Source organism: Ornithodoros turicata, chromosome 1 (genome assembly GCF_037126465.1).
Source record: "Ornithodoros turicata isolate Travis chromosome 1, ASM3712646v1, whole genome shotgun sequence".
NCBI lineage: Eukaryota > Metazoa > Arthropoda > Arachnida > Ixodida > Argasidae > Ornithodoros > Ornithodoros turicata.
This window is the reverse complement of record NC_088201.1, coordinates 62,363,811-62,389,096: the sequence shown is the minus strand read 5'-3', so window position 1 is coordinate 62,389,096 and position 25,286 is coordinate 62,363,811. Positions and strand designations below refer to the sequence as shown.

The 25,286-nt window shown below is 44.5% G+C and overlaps 1 long non-coding RNA gene across 1 annotated transcript in view; it reads right to left on the bottom strand.

Annotated features, from left to right (window-relative positions):
* The window catches only part of LOC135399513 (uncharacterized), a 36,761-nt gene continuing 11,475 nt past the window's right edge, over window positions 1-25,286 (bottom strand). The window contains exons 2-4 of the long non-coding RNA XR_010424318.1: window positions 8,078-8,253; window positions 6,245-6,425; window positions 1-395 (exon numbers count right to left, since the gene is read on the bottom strand). This is a non-coding gene — a long non-coding RNA (uncharacterized LOC135399513). The remainder of the gene's footprint in view (window positions 396-6,244; window positions 6,426-8,077; window positions 8,254-25,286) is intronic.

Here is a 25,286-nt window from a genome sequence, read left to right as displayed (position 1 = left end):
AACGTGTTTTTATTATAAGTATGTACACTTCTCATGCAGATCAAAAGAAAACCATAGCCTGCAACGGGTTCACTCGCACTTGACTAGGCATTCGCAGCTTGGTGGCAATATTTATGAAAGGTCTGATCCATGCGGAGAAATGAGCATTGGCAGCCAGTCATGTTCTTCAAAGAGTTCAGTCCACATGCCTATCGCAAAATCTCGCGAATAATCGAAATTATTGGAAGGCGACAACTTGCCGCACTGTTCATTTCGTGGCGTCACTTGTGCTGGGGCTGTGTTTTCGAGGTTCTCTATCAGGATAGGTTCACTACGGTTGCAATCTCCAGCGGAGTTCTTTCGTACTTTGGCCGGCAAAGGACGCTCAGCAAAGGATCGACGTTGCTCCAGAAGCTCTGTTATGTGTAGGAAAAAAAGGGACGTATTAGAGTTTACTCGTCACTTGTATTAGTGAGTTTTAGTATAACGCATACTATACTGTCACCTTTGTGTACGTAAGGGATAGCGTGGTGGTTATGCGTAATGCGCAAAGCTCTGCATGTATCTTGCGCGTGCGCAGAACGACCAACGCTATCCTTTACGTACGCAAAGGCGACAGCATACGTTATACTAAAACTCACTATTATCTGTAGCGTCATGGAGTGCGTGGCCGTCGAGGAGGAACAGCGAACGTCGTTCAGGTACCCCTATACCAGCTACTCATTGTAGTAATTACATGCCCCATCAGATCCTGCACTGTCAGCGTCACCATATCATCATCGGGCCGTGCTCTGGCAACACCTCTCAGAGCATGGGTGCACGGACGGACGGACTGACGTTTCCCTCGCACCACTCCTTGGCCCCGTGCACCAGCCAGTGGAGTGTCACAAAAGCGGTGCTCCGCTTTCTGCGTGATACGGGCCTCCTCGGCTCCCTGTGAGCCGAGTCTCTTTTTTACTTTTTTTTCTACACTTTTCGTTACTTCATTTTTCTTTCTTATTTATGTTTTTCTTCCTTTTTTTTTGTTTAGGGAATAGCAAGCCGGCGTGCTCCATGGCTGACCTTTCCCCTTTTTTTTCTTTTTTCTGCCAAAATTCTCCCCCCCCCCCCCCCCAACCACCACCACCGTCGTATATGTAGTACTCTCATGATACATGCTCTCTCTCTTTTCTTGGCGCATTTCTTACTATGGTCGATAGCGCTTTAGCGGTGTGTAGCGTTAAACTGTTGAATTTATGAAATAGTAAATGTATAATTAAAAGTACAATAATAAAAGGCAGCTTTATAACGACGTGATTTTGTGAACGTAACAGCTTGTGCATTCCACGCCAAGTGATCCAGCGATGCTGCTTGACCATCGCCGATTGCCAGGAAAAAATCAGAGTTCATTGCGGTGGTAGGCACCACATCCCAAATATTAGCCTCACCGCCGCGTTCCGACGCTTGAGGGCTCTGAAGTTCGCTGCGAGCAAAAACCATACCCCCTATGGAAGCGTGTCGTGAGCGTTCTACTGCACCGAAGAAGCTCAAAATTTAAAAGTGTTTTCTAGAACGACCATGCCACCTACTGATCGAGTCTCTGTTGTCTGCCGCAAAGTTTAAGACTTGGGGAATTCTGGGAAACACTTCAAAATTTGCCCAACTTTTACATAAAATGACTACATCCCCTAACAAAACCAAATTTTGCGTGTGTAAAGTTCAACACGACACACCTTCTAATAAAAAATTCTGAACTGTTTTCTTAGCGACTTAGGTGTAGTAAAAAAATCGTAAAATCATGAAAATCATTGAAAAGTGCATATTTCAGTGAGAAAATTTTCAACGGCTATAACAAGCTCGAAAGGACGTGCTTCACATAGAACTGTAGAAGAACACCTCATTTGTGCGTGGAGAAAAAAAATAGAAAAGTACTTTTGTGTTAATCTGAAGAAATTAATTTCTTTCGGCGGCATACTTGCGACGTAGGCGGTCACCGAGTATGAGCGCACATCGCTCCTGGCTCACCTCGAAAAACGTAGTATTTCAATGCACCAGCTGAGATTTGAAAGGGACATCACAGGGATCACTTGAAGATTGCATTGTACGAATACCGCATGAAGCTCACCAGCTTGTGCAAAACGAAAATCACGTGCATTACAGGTCTCGTTTCACGCCAGTCCCCACGAGTGTTCTGTCTGGCGGTTCGTGGAGTTCAGTCCGCAGACTGAAATGACACGGGCTCCCCAAAACACCCTACCACGTAACTCTGACAGGGAACATGGACTCATTCGTAGAGATGGGGTAACATCGCCAATAACCCTGGCGGTTACCGTGGTACAGGGAGCATCCCAATGAAGACTACTGAGGGATGTTCAAGCAAGAGGGTTAGCACACCACTCCCTCTCCTGTGCCACCACCATCTCTCCCCTCCCTCTTTCACCCTCCCCTCTTCTCTGTCCCCTGGGCCCCTACATCAGCCCCCCCCCCCCCATTCGTATAGCTGCGTTCGGAATATGTTGAGCCTAGCAGACATGGACAAAGCAAGAGACACGACAAACAATGCTCTACAGGAAGGGAGTTGCCTCAGGACAGAAGCCGCCGATATTTCGAACAGAGACTGTTCTTACCAGCTCCGGTGGCGCAGCGGTGGCGCAGCGGTAACGCGTGCGCTTGGAGACTGGGAGGTCCACGGTTCGAATCCGCGGGCCGGCTGTGCCGTCTGGGGTTTTTCCTGGGTTTCCCTCAGATGTGTAATAGGCGTATGCCGGCACAGTTCCCCTGAAGTCGGCCCATGGTCGCAGCTATCCTCCCCCCGAGCGGATTCCGCTCGGTCTTCCACTTCACCCTTTTTCCTCTCCTCCTCTCCACCACCTTTCCCTTCCCGAGAAACTTTGCCGCCTACTCAGGCAGGCAGACCTCTCGGGTTCCTCCCAACGACACTCCTCCTCCCCCATCCTCCTCGAGACTGTTCTTCTTCTGGGCACCGTCCTCATCATTGGCATGGTATTTAAAGGGTTAGGTGTGACGTGTTTAAAGGTCCATGCGAATTGTGGGTCAACAGCCCGGAGGGAAGAAAGGTTCCGTACGGGCTGTTACGGCCGGAGTGAATGGCTGCTTTGTTAGAGTGTGGAGGGGATTATGTGAACGTAGTGATCTAGGCTACAGACCGGTTACAGAAAAATGGAAGGTTCACGAACACGTGGACGAAACGGGACAACAGGCAAGAATTGGCAAGCATAGCGAAAGATAAGAAGGTTACGTGGGGAAAATTCCAGCACCAGCAAAAGTTTTTTTTTTTTTAAGTATTTGTAATGCGAAGTTGTGGCATGCAATAAAGAAAGTAGAAAGCAGTGGCCACGCAGAACATAGCCGATGGTAATGGAGGTAGAAGGGAAAAGCATATTTTATTTGTGAAGTGTTTCTAGGGTGCCTTGTGATTTGTTGATACCGGACGGGTGAAGAGCGTTGAACTTGTATATGAGATAAGACTCCCTATCACGTCTGTCACGTGTGGATCTAAACCCGGTTTCTAGAATATATAGTTTAATGTTGTCAAAATTGTGACCAGGAACGTTAAAGTGTTCGGCGACTGCTTTGGGGAGTTTGTTGGACGTGTTGGTTCTGTGTCCGGTAAGGCGGTTGTTCATTTGTTGGCCGGTTTCACCAATGTATTGCATAGTGCAGTCGCCGCATTCAATGCAGTATATGACATTGGAGCTTGTGCATGTGAATGCGTGGTTAACGGGGTGGGTGTAATTGCTCGCAGTGCTTTTGATGGAGTTAGCGTGCTGAACGTGCTTGCATGTTTTGCAGCGCGGGAGGTTGCAGGGTCGTGTTCCCGTGTACGGGGTGCTTGTTTTGCTGATTTTGGCATTGACCAAGGAGTCTGCCAGGTTCTTTGCGCGTCGGTATGTCACCTGTATGGGATTTGTGAATATATTGCTAAGTCGGTCACTGCTTTGGAGGAGGGGCTCGTGCTTCTGTAGAATGGCTTTGATGTTTGGAAGTGCGTTGGAATATCTTGTGATGAAGCTTATTTGGCACGCGTCAGGATTTTTTCGGTTTTCCAGAACCTCGTCTCGATTGAGTGTGAGTGCCTTGCGACGGAATTCAGTTAGGAGGGAGTCTGGATAGTCCCTTTGGGCAAGTGTACTGCAGAGTTCGTCAAGCTTCTCAGCGTAATCTGTGTCGTTCGAACAAATTCTGCGTAGTCTTACACTCTGCCCATTAGGAATTCCAACCTTACAGTGACGCGGGTGGTGACTCTTGAAGTGAAGGTATTGTTGTTTGTCAGTTGGCTTTTTGTACAGGGTTGTGATGAGGTTGCCGTTGTCTAGTGATATTGTGGTGTCGAGGAAGTTAATTAAGTGAGTTGACTGTTGTGGTAGATCTATGAACTTTTGAAATTCATGTTCCCCGTGTTCCCATATTATCAGTATATCATCGATGTATCGAAGGTACACCGTGGGTTTCAATGAGAGGGCGCTGAGAACTTTGTTTTCTAAGAACCCCATGAAGATATTTGCGTATGTGGGTGCAACAGGTGTGCCCATACTTGTACCGTGTACTTGTAGGTAGTGTTCGCCATTGAACTCGAAGTAGTTCAGTTTAAGGACAAAGTCCATTAGAGCGAGTATGGTTTCCGTGTCTTTTCTGGTGTTTGTTGTAGAAAGGGTATTGCAGAGGGCTGTGATTCCGTCGTTGTGTGGGATGTTAGTATACAGTGATGTCACATCCAGCGTGGCTAGTATTGTGTCCCTACCAAATGTACGAGTGTTGTTTATATCTCTGGTTATTCTGAGGAGGTGGGGTGTGTCTTGTACATGCGATGGCAGTGTTGTCGGAATATGGTTTAAATAGTGGTCCAGGAATTTCGTTGGTGTGTTGTTATTAGATACAATTGGCCTGCCGGGGATGTCAGCCGTATAGAGCTCGTTGGCGTGTACCTTGTGGATTTTGGGCAGTAAATAGAAACGACCTGCGCCTGTGTTTGATGGGGTGAGATATCTGAGGTCATCACGTGTGATGAGCTTTCGTTCGTGGAGGTCCTGTATGGTATGGGTTATTAGCGCCGTGTACTCCTTTGTTGGGTCATGGTCCAGTTTGAGGTAGTGTTGCGTATTGTTGAGTTGCCTATGAGCTTGAGAAATATATTTATCTGTGGGCCAGATGACGATACTCCCACCCTTATCTGCGGGCTTGATAATGATATCATCTCTGTCAGCTAGCGCTTTGATGATGTCACGCTGTGTTTTAGTGAGGTTGCGACCACGTGAGCTTTGGGAAATACCGCGAAGGATGTCGTTGCTTACTTGTTTAATGTACAGGTCTAATGCGGGTTCGCGGCCGTGATTTGGTGTCCAGGTTGATGGTAGTCGGAGGTCATAATCCCCTCCACACTCTAACAAAGCAGCCATTCACTCCGGCCGTAAAAGCCCGTACGGAACCTTTCTTCCCTCCGTGCTGTTGACCCACAATTCGCATGAACCTTTAAACACGTCACACCTAACCCTTTAAATACCATGCCAATGATGAGGACGGTGCCCAGAAGAAGAACAGTCTCTGTTCGAAATATCGGCGGCTTCTGTCCTGAGGCAACTCCCTTCCTACATTCTACCGGTTCGCTGGATTTTTACCCATCTACGTAATGCTCTACAGGCGCCCTCGACGATCTCCCGTCCACGTGTACAGCGTAACCACGATGTAACCTTCTGAATAAATGGCATAGTGGTTAGGATAACCGCTTTTCACGCCGAGATGGGAGGTGACGCGGGTTGGAATCCCCGCACCGGCTGTGCTGCATGGGGTTTTCCGGCAGACTTTGTCGGCACAGTTCCCCCTGAAGTCGGCCTAGGACGCATACTAACACCCCCCTCCCGGTGTCCCACTCTTTCCTCTGTCCACATCTGTACACCGCTCGCGGAATTTAAACCGCCAACCACCAACGCGGAATTAAAAAAAAAAAAAAAATCTGACACTCCCTCTTCTGACCATGGGTGGTCGAGAACGACGTGGTAGACCTAAACGTAAGGTTTCTCGAAGCCACAGATACCTCCAACAAGACCGGTCAACTTATGTGCGACTACATATTCATTACTGCAGCAACTTGAGCCTGTTGGAAATTCGTCATTAAAAATTGCAGTGTGTCTCGTCTTTTTTAGTCTTATTGCACTCTTTTACCGATTTACATATTCATCTCGAAAGCAGCAGAAATTTCCGTACCGTATAAAACAAGTATGCATAATTTTCCACAAATAAAAGCCTATAATAAGTATAAACAACTTACTTAGATCCTCCATAGGTATTTGCCTGAAATGGTAGTATTTTGGAGGATGCTTGTGTTTCCAAGACACGAGTTTTTTCACATCCATTTTCTTCAAAGCCGTGCGGAACCTGTGTTTAGCGTCACAGAAGATCTTTTCATCTTCGCATTTGTCCCTTTGTCGGCCTTTCAAACAATCCCAAGCCTGCAAAAGAGACTCGATGACGATTTCTGTGCTCCGTTATCGTGCCGCATCTAGGTGTCCATACAACTTTTCTGCTTCCCTTCCAGTGCGCGAGTAGAAATCAAAAGAAAATGGCCAAAACTATTTATATGTAAAACAAACAGAGAGGTTGGATGAAAAAAAAAAACAAAAAAAAAACGTGCTACGCTAAACATTCGTTTATGTGCGTCTTTGATTTTTTTTTCAACACAACGCAAAACCCATAAAGTACTCGTAGTACTCGTAAAAAACTTACTCGTAAAAAACTTTAAAGTACTCGTATGTAAGCAACCATAGTAATTTTTACATTGTTATGCTGCTGGCTGGTATGGCCACAGCCACAGCTCCACAAACAAGCTCATTTTCTATACCGCTAACTCACTGCAGAGTGTAACAATCTATCGCCTTCGATAAGAGATAACACATTATTGGCATCGCTTGTGTTAGATACGTATAAGCGAGATTTAGTACATCGGAAGAATTCTACGAAAACGATAGGATAAATAAAGTTATCAAATCCGAGCATGTGATGTCTCACACTTCAAAGAACCACTTCGATGGGCTTATCATGTTTTCGGAACCGTTATCGTGAACACCTTCCGATCTACTAAAGATCGCAATACAGCGGCGAGCCTTCTATTGTTGTGTTCTCACTGAAGCAAACGTCATGCAGAGAGGACTATGCTAAAATGTACGACTATAGTAATAATATAGATGACGCGATACAGCTGATGTCTAATGAAGCCATCTGAATTAAATCTACAACTGAGGAACCTGTAAAATGTCATTTTTTTAATTACCTAAAAATAGAGAGAGAAATATTTTTATTTCTCTCAATTGCGGTAAGTGCAGTTTTCCTATCGGGAAGGGGGTTAGGCACCACTTGACAGTCCTCCAGGTGGGGAAAATGAAGAACTTTGACCCCTAACGGTCAGGACCAGCAACTCCAGCTATCGTTGATTTTGGAACGATGGGAAAGAGGTCACATTGCGTAACACTCCTGTCAAACGGGCAAGTCTTCAATGACCATTGAAACCAACAGCCATTGAACATGCTGGTAGCGCCACCAAGCGTATGACGTGTCAACCTGTCGGGGTGCATTGGACTACAACGCTGCCTGACAGGTTCACACGTTATACGCTTGGTGGCGTTACGAGTACGTTCAATGACCATTGGTTTCAATCAACATTGAAGGATGCCCGTGTGACAGGGGTATAACACCACTGGCCCGTCATATCTGATTCTATCGGACTAGGACAAAATTAAACGAACGAGATTGTAAGCAGCCCTGTCAACGAACTCAATAACCATCCACATCGTTGCAACAAACGAAAACCCCCAAAGCAGTCAAATGGCCTATGAGGTGCTAGCGAGAAGTCTAATGGCTAGTTCCACTGGTCGTTGTAGTGCAGATGATATTGCGCTGGCTTTAGTGTGCACCTTACATCAGTGGCTTCAGCGCAAGGTGCGTCGCGTTTCGTTTCATTGGTCGTTCCGTTAGCCCCTTCCGTTCGTTTCTCCACTGTACCCACACCAGCAGACTACTCTGCGCTGCAACGGAAACGACCAGTGGAATTGGCCATTAGACTCATCAAGCTGTCCGTTATTTGTGTGTATCAGTGTGGCTAACATACGGCGAATACTGCGTAATCCTTTTTCCTTTGGAACATGCAAGAGTTCCCATGCGGCCAAAATATCCGGAACACTCCGCATTCCTTGTCCAGCCAGCAGAGCCTGTCGCCGAAGGTCTCATCGTCCAAGTGACGCACGAGAAACGTGCATATTCGCCCTGTACCTCGTGATGGCATATCTGAAATGAAACAAACCAGTTATAAAATTTTCCTGAGTTGCAGTTACATATTCCTTGTTCGATATATGTAACTTGATTGCCTGTATATGCTTGATTGACCTGAGGTGTTTTTGTGCGTTCGTCCGGTTAAGTGGGTGATGAAATTCACCCTTGGGGGTGCGAGCATGGCAGGACTTCGAGGCAACAGCAACACCGGGCTAGCGAGAGGCTAATCCTCCTCTGTCTCAAGCGAGACTTCAGGGAGTCCCCATAAATAGCGTCACAGCTATCACGTTAGTAGTAAAAGATGGTTGGGCGTAACGGGCAATGAGAGTTACGGGCTCGTTTATTGACCCCTGGGACGACTTCACTCGTGAATCTTTCCCGCTTATCGGCGGGGCGGCGCGTGTGCGGAGGGTTGTCCGCGAGGTTATAACATGTATAGACATGCAAGGAGGAGTCATACACAAAAAGTACAGGTTGAAATATATTTATTAATGTCAATTATATTGCCAATCAAGTTGAAATGTATTTATTAAACCCAATAGTGCTGGGAATTGTGCCAATTGTGATGCCAATCAGGTGAAGGAGAAAAACCCAGCCGAAAAACCTTCACGACCTGTAACAGAAATAAAAACACAAGACAGTACATGTAAAGAATATACATAATTCATTAACTATGTCCAGTCCTTAGATTCTGAAAGAAAACATAATATCAACATTCATCACATTGCTTACCAATTGTTCACTTAGGGAGCCCCGCACCAACGACCTGAAAGATAACTTATTATTATATGAAACTACATTCGCATTCAATAATACGTACAATACTGTGGCCACACTGGATAATTTGAAAAAGATACATTTTAATATCAACAATCATGCTCCCATTATAGCAACAATAATCCAAAAGAGAATCTAATTTAATATCATATTCTACTTTCAATAATACATACAATACTGCGGCCACACTGGCTTTTTTAAAGCTAAGTTTAATATTCCAACATGACACAAATTTAATTAATCAGTTTCTTATGAAGTGAATAGCGCAGACATAAGGAAATAATTCGAATCAACACGATCAACACATAACATTAATATAGAACCAAGCCGACATATCCTCCAACATGTATGGAAATAATAGCTACACAATACCATATCAAAACAAGAAACGGTCACCACATTTAATCAAAGACGATATTCTTAATCAATATGATTACAAACAAAATTACAAGTTGTATTATAAAAAGTCTAATATTCCTACACGTGAGCACCATCATTGCAATAGCGGGAAGTTCTGATAGTTGTATGTAATTAATTGCGAACAGCAGAGACCCTGGAAGACCATGGGACACGAACGACAAGAACACAAGAGGAAAAATCTATAACATCACATTTAACCAAAGAAGATATTCTTAATCAAAACAACAGAGGAGGAGAATAATCTATGATTTTAACTATCATAAAATCATCCTCGTGACTTAATCTAGTCGAACACCATATAATTTTCATTCTAAGAGACACTACAAACCTTACTTTGTTTTATGAATCCAACACAGAAAATATATATATTAAAAAATGAACTTCACCGCATAGCACGCTCCTAGCCAACACCCAGCTCTAATAATATCTGCCCTGATTTGTTGAAGACGGGAGGCGTACGCCTGTTTTGTGACAGTTATGAACATTTCGAGCGCAATAGGGAAGAATAGGGAAATAATGAGAAACAACACAATCAACAGCTAGCATTAATAGAGAGCCAAACCTGCAGCTCCTAGCCAACACATAAACAACAGATACATGCAGAAATATAATAGCGAAACAAACTATCAAAACAAGAAACATTACAATCTAATACCGTGAATAGCACAGACTTAACGCTGAAGAACAGAGGAACACTCTAAGCCGCGCCACGTAAACAACAACAGAGGAAAATAATCTATCATTGAACCATCATAAAATCATCTTCGTGACTTAATCTAATCGAACACAATACAATTTTTGTTCTAATGAACGCTACAAACATTGATGGAGGTATCCAAGACATAGAAAATATGCACTGTTTTCATCTAGGTTTTCACTCTTTTTGCTCAAAGCCGGGATACTTTATGTCTCTATCTGTATATACATGCACTGTGGAAATCAATTCATGAAATGTGATAAGTTTTCACAAAAGATTGATGATCCTTTTTTGTAATCAAAGATTGATGTATCGTGCCTCAAATTTCAATGACCGATCCTTCTCCGGCAATTCTATCCTTCGGGTGTTGATGTGTACAGAGTGTAGTCGGGTAAAACCTATTTGATGGTTAGCTCTGATTCCATATTAGAATTCTTGCACATAGTGTGGAATATTCCTTTCCTCAGCAATCATTGTGTTCAATCTAGCCATACCAAATATAAGCTGTTTTCGTTGCGATGCGTAGAATTCATTATATTGATGACAAATATTTAATTTATTATTGCAATTTACACTTGTTTACTTCGATAAATTAAATTGTCCTATTCTAGTCTCTGAAGTTTTCGTTTGTTGTCTTGATTGATGAATTCGGAATGCATTATATAATGATTTCTTATTATTGGTCTCTTGAATCCAGCGTTGATCAATGCAATCGATACGTTGTCACCGTATTTGTATCGCTTCAGTAACTTGCACTTTGTTGCGACGAACTTGCACAATCTCTTATTGATGTTTCCTTTCTTTGTATGAATGTTCTTGAATGGCGTACAAGACAGTATTAGATGAAAATCGTCCGGTGGTCCACCGCAGTTGATACGTTCGTTGAGTTTCAATAAGTGATGATACATCAGACCTTGTACAACAATATTGAACTTCTGCTCATTCGACACCGTTGCAAGAACTGGTAGAAGAAAATAGTTGTGTTGCCGTGGTAGTGGAACATATCATGTGATAAGATTTTATGTGCTTTCCACCTCAGATATGTGTAATTTCAACAAATCCATAATGAATCGTGCGATATAGACCACTTGTAATTTGATCTGACTGCTTTCTTGATGAACGCAATGCCCATTGCAATGATTACAATTACATCTGGTCTAGTGTATTTCAATTCTTCATTAACAAACCTCAAAAACTCTGCCATCAATTCCAGTGGCCCTTCCGACGTTGATGTGCAGATATTTTTATAAGTATTGTAGATTCGGCATATAAATTCTTGCACCTTCAGTTCTGTAGTTTGTATCATATCTCCGAATACAACCATGTCTAGGACGTATTGAAATGCAGAGATAATGGAATCGTTTCGCGGCTCTTCCTTTTCGAAGCAGTTTTTTTATCACATCTTCCCATGACTTATGATAGCGAGTACAAAATCTGTCCACCTCTTCAATGTACAGCAATTGTCTCTTCTGTTTTCAAGTGCACGTCTACACTTAATTAAAAGCATATCTATTCTCATTTTATTGATTAAAATTTTATTATCTGGTTTAGAATGCTATAATATCCACCTGTCATGAGAATTGTGGAAAATGATTTACAAAAGGGTATGATGAGCAAGAAGAAACGTGTGCTTTCAATGATTCTGTATTCACGCTGCTTGCTTAGAAATGATTTGTCTGAATTAATTATTGTTTTGACTTTGTTTCAAGTATTCACTCGACTGATATTCTATGAGTTGTGAAGTTACTACCTGAAATAATTATTCTCTTGTATTTGTTTCAATTGTTCACTCGATTGACATAAATAAAAATAATCTCTAAGATGGAAATGCCTCATATCTCTGAGTTGCATTTCACATTTGATATTTCTGTGTGGTTCATCTATATAGAACTTTCTGTTGCAAGATATTACAAAAACTGATGTAATTAAATTTGTTTCTCGTTTTTGATTGAGTATTGTTGCTATCATTTAATAATTTTGACTTTCTCTACATGTTCAATAAAAATATCGCATCTGTACAAACTTAGCCGACTTGTCATCCACTTTGACGAAATACTTCCGTTTCAAGGAAAGGATACGAAAAGATAGTGATCCCCGCGAATAATATCGGCATCTATTTGCAATGCACAGTAAAAATATCACCTTTGAACTATCTTATCTGACCTCGAGAGCGCCCTGTTTGCTGGAGGAAGGAATATAGCCCCCGACTCTTTGAGTGATAAAGCATGGGAGTTGCTTCGTTTTGGTCATACAGATAGCAACATAAAGTCTCCCGGCTTTGAGCAAAAACAGTGAAAACTTAGATGAAAACAGTGCATATTTTCTATGTCTTGGATACCTCCATCAAGTTTGTAGCGTTCGTTAGAACGAAAATTGTATTGTGTTCGATTAGATTAAGTCACGAAGATGATTTTATGATGGTTCAACAATAGATTATTTTCCTCTGTTGTTGTTTACGTGGCGCGGCTTAAAGTGTTCCTCTGTTCTTCAGCGTTAAGTCTGTGCTATTCACAGTATTAGATTGTAATGTTTCTTGTGTTGATAGTTTGTTTCGCTATTATATTTCTGCATGTATCTGTTGTTTATGTGTTGGCTAGGAGCTGCAGGTTTGGCTCTCTATTAATGCTAGCTGTTGATTGTGTTGTTTCTCATTATTTCCTTATGTCTATGCTATTCACTTAATAAGAAATTGATTAACTAAAAGTTGTGTAATGTTGGGATAATCAACTTATCTTCCCTATTGCGCTCAAAATGTTCATAACTGTCACAAAACAGGCGTACGCCTCCCGTCTTCAACAAATCAGGGCAGATATTATTAGAGTCGGTTGTTGGCTAGGAGCGTGCTATGCGGTGAAGTTCATTTTTTAATATATCTATTTTCTGTGTTGGATTCATAAAACAAAGTAAGGTTTGTAGTGTCTCTTAGAATGAAAATTGTATGGTGTTCGACTAGATTAAGTCACGAGGATGATTTTATGATAGTTAAAATGATAGAATATCTCCTGCTCTGTTGTTTTGATAAAGAATATCTTCTTCGGCTAAATGTGGTGTTATAGATTTTTCCTCTTGTGTTCGTGTCATTCTTGTCATTCGTGTCCCATGGTCTTCCAGGGTCTCTGCTGTTCACAATTAATTACATACAACTATCAGAACTTCCCGCTATTACAATGATGGTGCTCACGTATAGGAATATTAGACTTTTTATAATACAACTTGTAATTTTGTTTGTAATCATATTGACGAAGAATATCGTCTTTGATTAAATGTGGTGACCGTTTCTCGTTTTGATATGGTATTGTGTAGCTATTATTTCCATACATGTTGGAGGATATGTCGGTTTGGTTCTATATTAATGCTATGTGTTGATCGTGTTGATTCGAATTATTTCCTTATGTCTGCACTATTCACTTCATAAGAAACTGATTAATTAAATTTGTGTCATCTTGGAATATTAAACTTAGCTTTGAAAAAGCCAGTGTAGCCGCAGTATTGTATGTATTACTGAAAGTAGAATATGATATTAAATTAGATTCTCTTTCGGATTATTGTTGCTATAATGGGAGTATGATTGTTGATATTAAAATGTATCTTTTTCAAATTATCCAGCGTGGCCACAGTATTGTACGTATTATTGAATGCGAATGTAGTTTCATGTAATAATAAGTTATCTTTCAGGTCGTTGGTGCGGGGCTCCCTAAGTGAACAATTGGTAAGCAATGTGATGAATGTTGATATTATGTTTTCTTTCAGAATCTAAGGACTGGATATAGTTAATAAATTATGTATATTCTTTACATGTACTGTCTTATGTTTTTATTTCTTCCGTTACACGTCGTGAAGGTTTTTCGGCTGGGTTTTTCTCCTTCACCTGATTGGCATCACAATTGTCACAATTCCCAGCACTATTGGCTTTAATAAATATATTTCAACTTGATTGGCAATATAATTGGCATTAATAAATATATTTCAACTTGTACTTTTTGTTTATGACTCCTTTTTGCATATCCATGCATGTTATAACCTCGCGGACAACCCTCCGCACACGCGCCGCCCCGCCGATAAGCGGGAAAGATTCACGAGTGAAGTCGTCTCAGGGGTCAATAAACGCGCCCGTAACTCTCATTGCCCGTTACGCCCAACCATCTTTTACTACTCACGTTATAACTTGGAGCAGTAGAGTTGCAATGTCAGGAAATTTATCTATTCGATAGCTTGAGCCCTCAGTACTCTTACGTACGCTCTCATAGTTTTCTAGAAAATTAAAATTGAAAATTACGGGCAATACTGTGTAGAAGTCGTCCCCAACTGCACATTGCATGCTCATAACACTCGGTCTAAAACCAAAGAAGTTGGCTAAATGTCGGCTACGTAGTCATCATCAGCTGTTGAAAAATGTCATAAGCTCTCATATATGAGAAATTATGAGCACTGTGAGAAACGGAATGAGCACTGTGAGCATGGCTATGAGCGCTGTGAGCACGGCTATGAGCGCTGTGAGCAGCGTTACGAGCACTGTGAGCAAGCCAATGAGCAAGAGGAAAAGGGGAGGGGGGTATGTGCACAGCAGTGAGCGTTACGAGCAGTTATAAGCAAACGAATGAGCACTGTGAGATGTGCAATGAGCGGAACGTGAAATCACATTGACCGTGCGAGCTGTGTGAGCAGCTGGGGTGAAAATGACATCATAGCACAAAGTGCTGGCGCCACAGCGTCTGGTGATGGCCTTTCAAAAGACGCTCGTCACTGTCGTCCACCGTAACGGCCGGAACTCCATTTCCCTTCGCCCGATTCTGTTCAAAATTTTAGGCGCATGTTTCCCGTTCCGTGTCCTACAACATTCTATTTGGCTCCTGGATTCTCATCCAAGCCGCTGCAAGTGCCATCTCAGTGCTGGGCGCTTACTTGCTTATTCTAACCTGCTTCTCGGAGCCGTCTGGACGTATTTCGCTCCGCTCTGCGTGGGACTCATATTTTCGTCGCCGTCTCCATGCACTCAACGCAGGGAAACATCCCACATCATCATCATCCATTCATCTATGTTGTTGTTGTTGTCCATGTTGTGACAGTGTCTTTGTGCCGTTTCAGTGATCACTGAAGGTGTTTTGTGTGTGTACCTTGGAGTCAACCTACGGAAGCCGTCCCAAGCAGCACAATGTACCGAAAGTCGAGTGCAATAGGGGTGGACGGTATGTGTCTTATCAATGTTCTTTAGTTTCACCAGTTCGTTCAAGGTCTTCCACCTACCCGTCCACCCCTATTGCACTCGACGTTCAGTACATTGTGCTGCTTGGGGTGGGAGGCGTGTGCGCGTTACAGGTACGTTGCAGTCCCGTTTTTCCGTTATCGTTCGTTATATCTGTCGGGTTAGCTATCTGCAACTACCACATTCTTGCTTTTTGTGACTCTTTGTGGAAAGAGTTCGCTGATAGCCTTTTGTCTAAAGTGTTTAAAAAAAGTCGCGCACTATATTCTTGTACCAAAATTTTGTGGCTACATGCTGCAGGGCGCACCAAAATCGCACGTTCGCATGCTCTAAAAAGTGTATGTTTGGATGCCATGCCCCAAAGTCAAGCAAGCGACAACAACAACAACAATAAATGAAGAAGTGATGATGACATGGGATGTTTCCCCGTGGACACAAGCAAGCGACAAACACTCTGTGTCACTAACCTGTTGCTGTAGTGGCCAGCGAACAAGTACATGCACTCAGTTTTGCAAGCACTGCGCAAACATACTGAGGTGTTTCAGAACCGCGTTCATTGGACGTCACCAGCATTAGAGGAAGGTTACGTTCAATTTTAATCGGCAAAATGACCTCGTGCGTTATTCTGACTGACTAAATACAACTTAATGCTTCGAAGGTGTGATCTATATGCGTTGGGATGAGAAACATGCCCTAATAATTTCCATTTCAGCGTGAACCCATACGGTTGTATAAGTTGTGGGATCTGGAATACTTCTAGGCGCAGAAATTTAGCGCAGTTCTAATTTTGGTATTTCTTTTTCGGCAGATACCTTCGTCATATATGCAGAAGAAGGTAAACCATCGAAATCAAAGGTGCCTGTACAGAAACGGAAAAAGCTCATCAAAAAGCATTTGGCAAGCTTTCCGAGGGACCTACGTCGCGCCAGTACCTGAATAAACCGGTATTTTGTAATCACGTGTTGTCATTTTAGCTTATGGCCAGTTCTCACTTGGCGACGCCCGACGCGGCGTCGTGAGCGGGCGGCGGAAGTAGAGGCGCATTTCCGCCGCCCCGTCAGCGCGCACAATTTTCATGTTCCCACCACAGTGGCCTTCCGTCGTCCAAAGCAGACGAAAAACCAGGGGGCGTGGCCTTTCTGTGTCACCTAATTGGTCGCCAGCTGTCGTTCTCGGCAGCTCTCGTCGACGTCGTGAAAGAAGTTCGACATGGCAGTTTTTTTGGCTCGACGTCTCTCCTCTCCCGACTCCGGAAATGCGCGTCTATTTCCGCCGCCCGCTCACGACGCCGCGTCGGGCGTCGCCAAGTGAGAACTGGCCCTTAGTCACGCATGTTGCACGTCTGGTCAGACGGTTCATGTGCATTCATGTACATGAATACGCTGTATGAGAATGCTCATAGGCTGTATGAGAGTGCTCACATAGCTCATACATGCTCATATAGCTCATACATGCTCATACAATAAACACATATATGAGCTCCATGTGATTGCTCATACAGACGGCTCTACGGTTTTTTTTTCAACAGTGGGCAAAGTACCCAAGTATACCTTGCATCATTAGTACTTCAACAACATCAACAAATAAATTAATGATAATGAATGGGGAAATTTGCCACGTAAGGTGCGGCCCACTACCCCAAGGCATAATGGGGCAGGATGAGATATGTCCTGATGATGAGGTGATGAACGATGATAAATAGGGACGTCAAACATCAGAACGGTAGGCAAAACCACAGCACACACACACACAAAAGAAACATACAGCACACAGGTACGCAGGCAGATCATAGGGTAGAGAGGAGACCAGTGTCCCGGAGAAAAATCTTGAAATACACAAGAGCTTGGCGATGGTCGATCTGGATAGACCAAGGGCCGAGAATGGTTGCCAATGTGAATGGTGCGGCCGTGATCGACTGCAGGCGGCATTGTAGAGCTGCTCTTTGGGAGGTGTAAAGATGGCAGTCGAGGAGCACATGCTTGGTATCCGCCAAAACAGCACTAGCGAGAGCAGAGCATGTAGTCGGAGCGGCCGATCAGATGCTTGAAATGGGGGGTGAATGCAACCCCAAGACGAAGCCTGTGTATCAGCGACGCAAAATGGCGAGGCAGACGAGAAGGCATGGTGAAACCAAATTCAGGGTCCACTTCACGCATCAGAACTCTTGATGGAACGTCCCGAGACCATTGCGCATGTGCGAGAGGCCTCACCTCATCATTTAGGAAGGTTCGCCTGTCGCCTTTGGGGAGGGTAATCCGCACGCTTGATCGGGAATGATACGCAGCTTCTGCAGACTCGTCAGCCTCTTCATTGCCGCGGATGCCACAGTGTGCAGGAACCCACTGGAAGTAGATAGAGTGTCCGCTGATCTCAAGACGGCTTAGTTCCTCCAGTATGTCCACCACCACAGGCGCAAGTGATCCACGGATACCCATGTTCGCTATACACTGGAGAGCTGCCTTGGAGTCGCAGTATATCACCCAGCTGCTGATAGCGGCGAATGGAATGTGCTTGAGGAAGAACAAAATGGCATGCAACTCTGCAGACGTGGATGAGGTGCGGTGCGAGAGACGGTATGCGTGGCAAGACGACATAGTCGGAATTGTAAAGGCAGCAGTGCAGCAGTGTAAGTTGGCCGACCCATCTGTGAATACTGCGGTGTGCGAAGGGTAACGGCACTGCATCATGTCTAGCGCAAGTTCTTTCAGCACAGGTGCTGCAACGTGACCCCTCTTGCTCTTGAGCCCAGGAATGGTAGTAGAGATCGAGGGTATCGAAAAGGCCCACGGAGGGGACCTGGGGACGACTGATCTTCCAACAAAAGCCGGTAGCAAGGGCTTTACAGCAGCGATGCAGCGAGAAATGTTGCTCTGCCTCCGCCTTTTGAGCTTCGAAACCAAGTGGTGACAACGGTGTTCCGCGACGAGGCGTAGATAATGGCGCACAGGTTCTCTATAAGGCGTAAGGCCTCTACTGGTAGCTCGCGGGCCTCTACCACCACCATGCGCGTTTCAGCGGCGCGGGGTACACCAAGGCAGATCCTCAAGCTTCTGGCCAACATACATCGAAGTCTCTGTTCAGAAGTTCTTGAGATGCCGTGTAAGACCGGGAGGCTGTAGAGAATGGTTCCCTGAACCAATGCCCCATGAATCGATAGGAGCGCTTCCTGATCAATCCCCCATGCAGCGCCAGCGAAGTGGGGGGGGGGGATATATATTTATTGAATGGAAAGGTCTGCCAGACCAAGGTCGGCATGCTATTCCATTTAAAAAAAATCAAAAGAAAACGAAGAATAAATAGAAAGGAAATAACGAATAGGAAAAGGTGAGTCTCCGTAAAAAGGAGGAAAAACAAAAACGAAAAGAAAGAAGGGAAAAGGAAAAAAAAAAAGGCAACGAAGAAAGAAGAAAGAGAAAAAAAAAAAAGAAGAAAGAAAACGAAGGTGAGGCTCCTGGAGCGCGCAGCTCAGAGCTTAGAGGCCAGGCCAGTGCACTTCAGAAAGTGCAGTAAAGCAGTTGTGACGGCCCACTGTTGGTGCTGAGGCACAGGGCCAAGAAGTGCGGCCAGCATGAGCTGGTTGTGCCCGAAACGTTCGAGGCAGCGGAAAAGGGTAGCCCGATGGTTGGTGTACTTGGGGCAGGTCAGCAGGAGGTGCGATGTGTCCGCAACCACTTCGCAAGCATCGCAGAGGGCCGAGATCTGCCTCCCCATCATGCGCTGGACCGGTGGCGTGTATGCCAAGTTGAGGCGCAGTCGGTGGAGGAGTGTCTCTTGTGGTCTTTGGAGACGTCGTGGTGGGGAGAACTCCACCGCCGGGTCGATGGAGCGAAGGAAGTCGTTGAAACGGGCAGATCCTCGAATGAATCTCTGCGCCTCTTGGGCGGCCCAGCGGCGGATCTGGATGCGGCAAGCCGAAGGGGTGAGCGGTATGCGCGCCGCGGCGTCGGGTTGTTCGTGTGCGCGCCTGGCCGCAGCATCTGCTCGATCGTTCCCGCCGAGGCCAATGTGGCTGGGTATCCACTGCAGACATATATTGTGCCCGGAAGCAAGGGCGGTGTTGGCTAGGGACATTGCCATTGTGTGTAGGTCGTCCGTTGTTTTGGTGCAGTATGAGTCGAGTGTCTCCAGTGCCGCCTTGCTATCCGACAGGATCGTCCAGGTTCCTGGGGGCGATGTCGTGATGTGCCGGAGGGCCGCGTGGATTGCGAAGAGCTCGGCTTCGGTGGAGGAGGTGGTATGGGAGAGCCTGAAAGCTTGCTCGATGTTACCTTGAGGAACGTAGATGGCTGCAGTGGCCCCATCAAGTGTTACGGATCCGTCTGTATAGATCGCTTGACGCTGTTGATGATGCGTCGATAGGTATTCGAGGACGAGCTGACGCGCAACGGCTAACGGCGTCTCCCTCTTTCGGCCTAGGCCAGGGACGCTGGTCAATACCTGGGGCTTGGTAAGGGCCCATAAAGGAGGGGCGTAGGATACACCTGAGGAGCGATCCGGGAGGATAGCCTTAAGACGGCGGACGGCGCCGCCAAAGGCCGATGCGGGGCGGGCATCCTCAATGGACAGCAGGTAGTGGCAAGGGTGCTGCGTGACGAAGCGCGCAAAGATGCGGAGCGTCTCTCGGTCCCGTAGAATATGCACGGGTGTCTCTTGCGCCTCCGCAAGTACGGTGTAGGTTTCAGCCGTGCGTGGCAGTCCAAGGCATACCCGGAGGCCGCGCGCTTGGGCATTGAGGAGGTCTCGCTCACCCGTCCTACTGATCCCGTGGAGCGCTGGGAGGTGGTACCGTAGCAGCCCCAGCACAAGAAAGAAAAGGGGGTTAAATTCCAGTGAGCTGAAAATCTCGGCACGGCGGGAAGTGTGCTGGATATGGCTTGACGGGGAAGGAAAGTATTTTGAGTACTGAGTAGCAAATACCGAAAAAAGTATTTTAAATACATTAAAAATACTTGTCACAAAAAGTATTGAGTAAAGTACCAAAATACCGGAAAAAGTATTTAAAATACTGTATTTTGAGTACGTACTCAAGATACGTACAAGTCTGATCATAGGCACGTTTTTCATCAAGGAAAACAGCCTCGACAATCCTCTTGCAGCTCTTGGCGACTTCAACAGCAGTCACAAGGTCCATAAGGGAGTCAACTGAGCTACGGTGCTGACGGAAGCCCGCCATCTCATCTAGGAAAACGTGATTCCTTTCCAACCACCATTCCAGCCTGTGTAAAACCATCCGCTCCATCACCTTACCAACACAACTGGCAAGGCTAACTGAACGGAAAGAGGACAGGTACGACGGATGCTTGCCACGCTTCAGCAATGGGACCACCATGGCTTCCTTCCAGCTTGCGGGTACCTGGCCAGATCTCCATGAGCTGTTGCATATAAACAGCAAGGTTCGAAGGCCCTCAGCGCCAAGATTTCGAAGGGCTGAATAGGTGATCCCGTCTGCACTTCAAGTACAGTACAAAGTACCCAATTCCAAATGTACTTCAAGTAAAGTACAAAGTACCCAATTCCAAATGTACTTCAAGTAAAGTACAAAGTACCCAATTCCAAATGTACTTCAAGTAAAGTACAAAGTACCCAATTCCAAATGTACTTCAAGTAAAGTACAAAGTACAAGGCAAAGTACTTCAAGTATTCATCAAGTACAATGCGAATTTAATTTGTCTCACTTTGCATTTCACTGTTTAGTATCTGTGTCTTGCTTTTTTGGCAAAACTTTAGCGAGCATTTTTGACAAATGCTCTAAAGCCATAAAGTCCTAGGTTAAGTGCTAACCAGTGAATATGAACTTGATCAGATGACATAATTCGCAGTTACATGTAGAGAGGTAATCAGTCAGCTGTGCTGTGATTATGTATTATGCCCTGACTGATCCAAGATCACCCCCCAGTGTGGTGTTCCGGTACTAATCTTCTGCTATAACAGGCTAGGAAATTTCAAGGAAAAAAAAAGTACAGGCCAACAGAGATTATATATTTCGGGGAATTCCATGCTGCTTTTTGAAATACAACATGTTTAAAAAACGAATGTGAAGAAAGTAAAAAAGGATGAAGCACAATGTAAGCCATCATTTTTATACGACTGTGATCTGCAGCAATGTAATCCATGTGACCAATTAAAGAAACGTAAAATGTAAAAATGAAAGCTTGTGTGTCTTTCAGAGTGTTCATCATGTAATGCAATCACACATTGTGATATAAAATTATTAATTGCCAATGAAGGAAACCATATAAAAAAACATAGAACCCTGCACTGAGACAACTGAAATGACAATTCACCAAGTCATTGTGCTGCCGGTTGCAGTGTCATAATGTGTGCGTGTCTGTGCATTCCATTCGTTTTACATAATCATAGAAGCGTTGATACTTTTTCAACAATTCAAGCCTCTCAACAATAAATTTGCTTCAACAACACAAAAATCCTTTTTGGTAAAATGTCAGACTGGGACTGATTGATTGATTTTTAAAATAAAAAAATGGAGGTGTTAGTCTCGAGTCACTCGGGACTGGTTACTCCATAGGACGCGTTATTAAGAAAGGGAAAGAAAGGGAAATTACACAAAACTCGACGCTTTGCAACGGAATGGAAACAGAATAAATGAGAACATCACCACCTAACTTGGCACCAAAAGCGAAATCTCAATGCACAAAAACAAAGAGCGTCACAATCTGTCAGAGAGGTCCGTCGAGACGAGAAATTGCACAAGGGCGCGCATGGCAGGTATGAGCTGTTTTGCTGGCCAGCACCCAAGAACCTTTTCGGTGGAGTATGGCCGATTATCCAGGCGGCACAGGGACGGCACAAGGGTACAACGATGTGCACTGTACCTCGGGCAGTCTTGGAGTATATGATCCACGTCCTCAACTACATCACACAGACCGCAGTTGGGGGACGGGACCATGCCAAGCTTCAGCAAAAGTCGTCCACTGTATGGCACGTTGAGGCGAAGCCTGTAGATGAGCGACGTGATGGGTCGAGGAAGTGCTGACGGCATATAAAAACGGAGATCTGGGTCCACCTTGCACAGGAACGACGTAGAAGAGGCACTGCTGCGCCAGTGTTCGCTGCACAGACGTCTCATAAGAGTACCAATTGCTTGTTTCGCGTCCGCTTGGGTGAAATACGTAGGGTGCGTCGGTACGCCACGTGCCACATGAGCCCGTCTCGCAAGTAGATCGGCAGCCTCATTCGCAGGGACGCCACAATGACTTGGGATCCACTGCAAGGTGATGTTACGTGTCTGTGTGACAGCACACGAATACTCCCTGAGGACGTCACACACCAGTGGAGCGAGGGAGCTCGAGCTCATGGTGCACTGCAGAGCTTGGAGGGCGGTTTTAGAGTCACTGTATATGGTCCAGTGCATGGGTGGCTGACGGGACACAATGAAGGAAAGCGCCATAAGAATGGAATGCAGCTCGACCACAGCAGCCGACGTCGGGTGCGACAGCCTAGTGCTTCGTTCAATCGACAGCTCAGGGATTACGAATGCACAGGTAGAGCCGGTCTGTGTCGATGATCCATCAGTAAAGATTTTAATTCTGCCTTCATCGCGATGAAGCAGGCTCAGAGTGAGTTGGCGAAGAACAACAATTGTTGTAGCCGATTTTCTGGAAGTCAAGCCAGGGACATTGACATGCACAGGTGGTGCCTGAAGGGCCCATGGTGGGACTGCGGGTAGAACCAGTTTTTTGTGCTTTGGAATGAGGCTGCGGTGAGCTAAAACAGCTTGGCAGTATCCGGATGCTGGTCGCCGAAGAATGTCGCGCACTAATGTGTGACGGTAGTGGCGAGTGGAGAGCCTCATGTAGTGCCCAAGAGATTGTGCCGTGCGCATGAAGACCAGCGAAGGCTCCTTGGCTTCAGCCATGACTGGGACTCTTGGTACTGCATCCCACTAAAAGCGCTAAAATGACGGCAAGAAGACGAAAACACACAGATAGCGCTATCTGTGTGTTTTCGTTTTCTCGTTGTCATTTTAGCACTTTTAGTAGGGTGCATTTTTTGATACTTTTTGTGATTTTTTGTCTGGAGTTCAAGTTTGGGTACTTGAGTACTTGATGGGAAAGTACTTGAACAAAAATACTTTAAGTATGGTACAAAGCACACGATTTAAAATGTACTTAAAGTAAAGTACAAGTACACAGAAATGTACCTAAAGTACTACTTGAGTACTTGGTACTTTAAGTACTGCCCATCACTGGTCATCATGAGCATCAAGCCAGTCTGAACATAGATCGCTGGTGCTTGACAAATTGGTGATGTCCACCAGACGTCGCTCCCAGCCGTCTTACTGTAATTTTACTCGCAAATGAAAAATATTTAGCGTTCCCTGTCGCATGTATAACTTGTTGTACTATAGGTTGTCTGTCTGCTGCTTTACGGTACCTATAAAATTTGATACAAGAAACGAAATCCTCCTAAATGCAACTCTCAAAATCCTCATTTTACCGTTTGTACTGTCCAACTGCAATTACATCACATGTCTGTTGCAATTAAGCAGTCGTTGTTTCTCCGAAGTTATTGTACCAGTAAGTCTTCCATATCTTCAGTCCAAACACATACCTTCCAACGAGGGCCTGAAGGAATGCCCGCATCATCTCCACGATGAGAATATCGTTCAGAGCATGCAGACATAACGTGTTACCCTACCCGAAGAATTAACTACAATTACATTTTGCAATTACTTTCACCGAAAGTGCGAACTAGTTATAATTACTAGTTATAATACTATCCCGGAAAAGGATGGATGAATGGATAAGAAAAATATGGAGATGGTGGTTCCACAATTAAACCCGTGGGATAAGTCGACGTATCCCCCTTTTAGTCTTTTTGTTGCTATGGCAGACACATGCAAAGACAAGTGTGAGAAATAATACGCCTTCCACGACACAAAATGAAGGAACATGGGATCAGTATGAAGGTTTTCCGCTTAATATGACCGAAGCATAAGAAAGCAAGTTGTGATTTTCATTATTAAGACGACGAAACTATTCTTCTATGCATTATTTCGAACCGCTAGAGGACACATGCAAATAGAAGTGTGAGAAATAATACGCCTTCCACAACCAAAATGAAGGAACATGGGATCAGTATGAAGGTTTTCCGCTTAATATGACCGAAGCATAAGAAAGCAAGTTGTGATTTTCATTATTAAGACGACGAAACTATTCTTCTATGCATTATTTCGAACCGCTAGAGGACACATGCAAATAGAAGTGTGAGAAATAATACGCCTTCCACAACACAAAAGGAAGGAACATGGGATCAGTATGAAGGTTTTCCGCTTCATATGACCGAAGCATAAGAAAGCAAGGTGTGAAATTCGTTATTAAGACGACGAAACTATTCTTCTATGCATTATTTCGAACCGCTAGAGGACACATGCAAAGAGAAGTGTGAGAAATAATACGTCTCCAAGACACAAAATGAAGGAACATGGGATCAGTATGAAGGTTTTCCGCTTAATATGACCGAAGCATGAGAAAACAAGGTGTGAAATTCATTATTAAGACAACGAAACTATTCTTCTATGCATTATTTCGAACCGCTAAAGGACACATGCAAATAGAAGTGTGAGAAATAATACGCCTTCCACAACACAAAATGAAGGAACGTGGGATCAGTATGAAGGTTTTCCGCTTAATATCACCGAAGCATAAGAAAGCAAGGTGTGAAATTCGTTATTAAGACGACGAAACTATTCTTCTATGCATTATTTCGAACCGCTAGAGGACACATGCAAATAGAAGTGTGAGAAATAATACGCCTTCCACAACACAAATTGAAGGAACATGGGGTCAGTATGAAGGTTTTCCGCTTATGACCGAGCAATGAGAAAGCAAGGTGTGAAATTCGTTATTAAGACGACGAAACTATTCTTCTATGCATTATTTCGAACCGCTAGAGGACACATGCAAATAGAAGTGTGAGAAATAATACGCC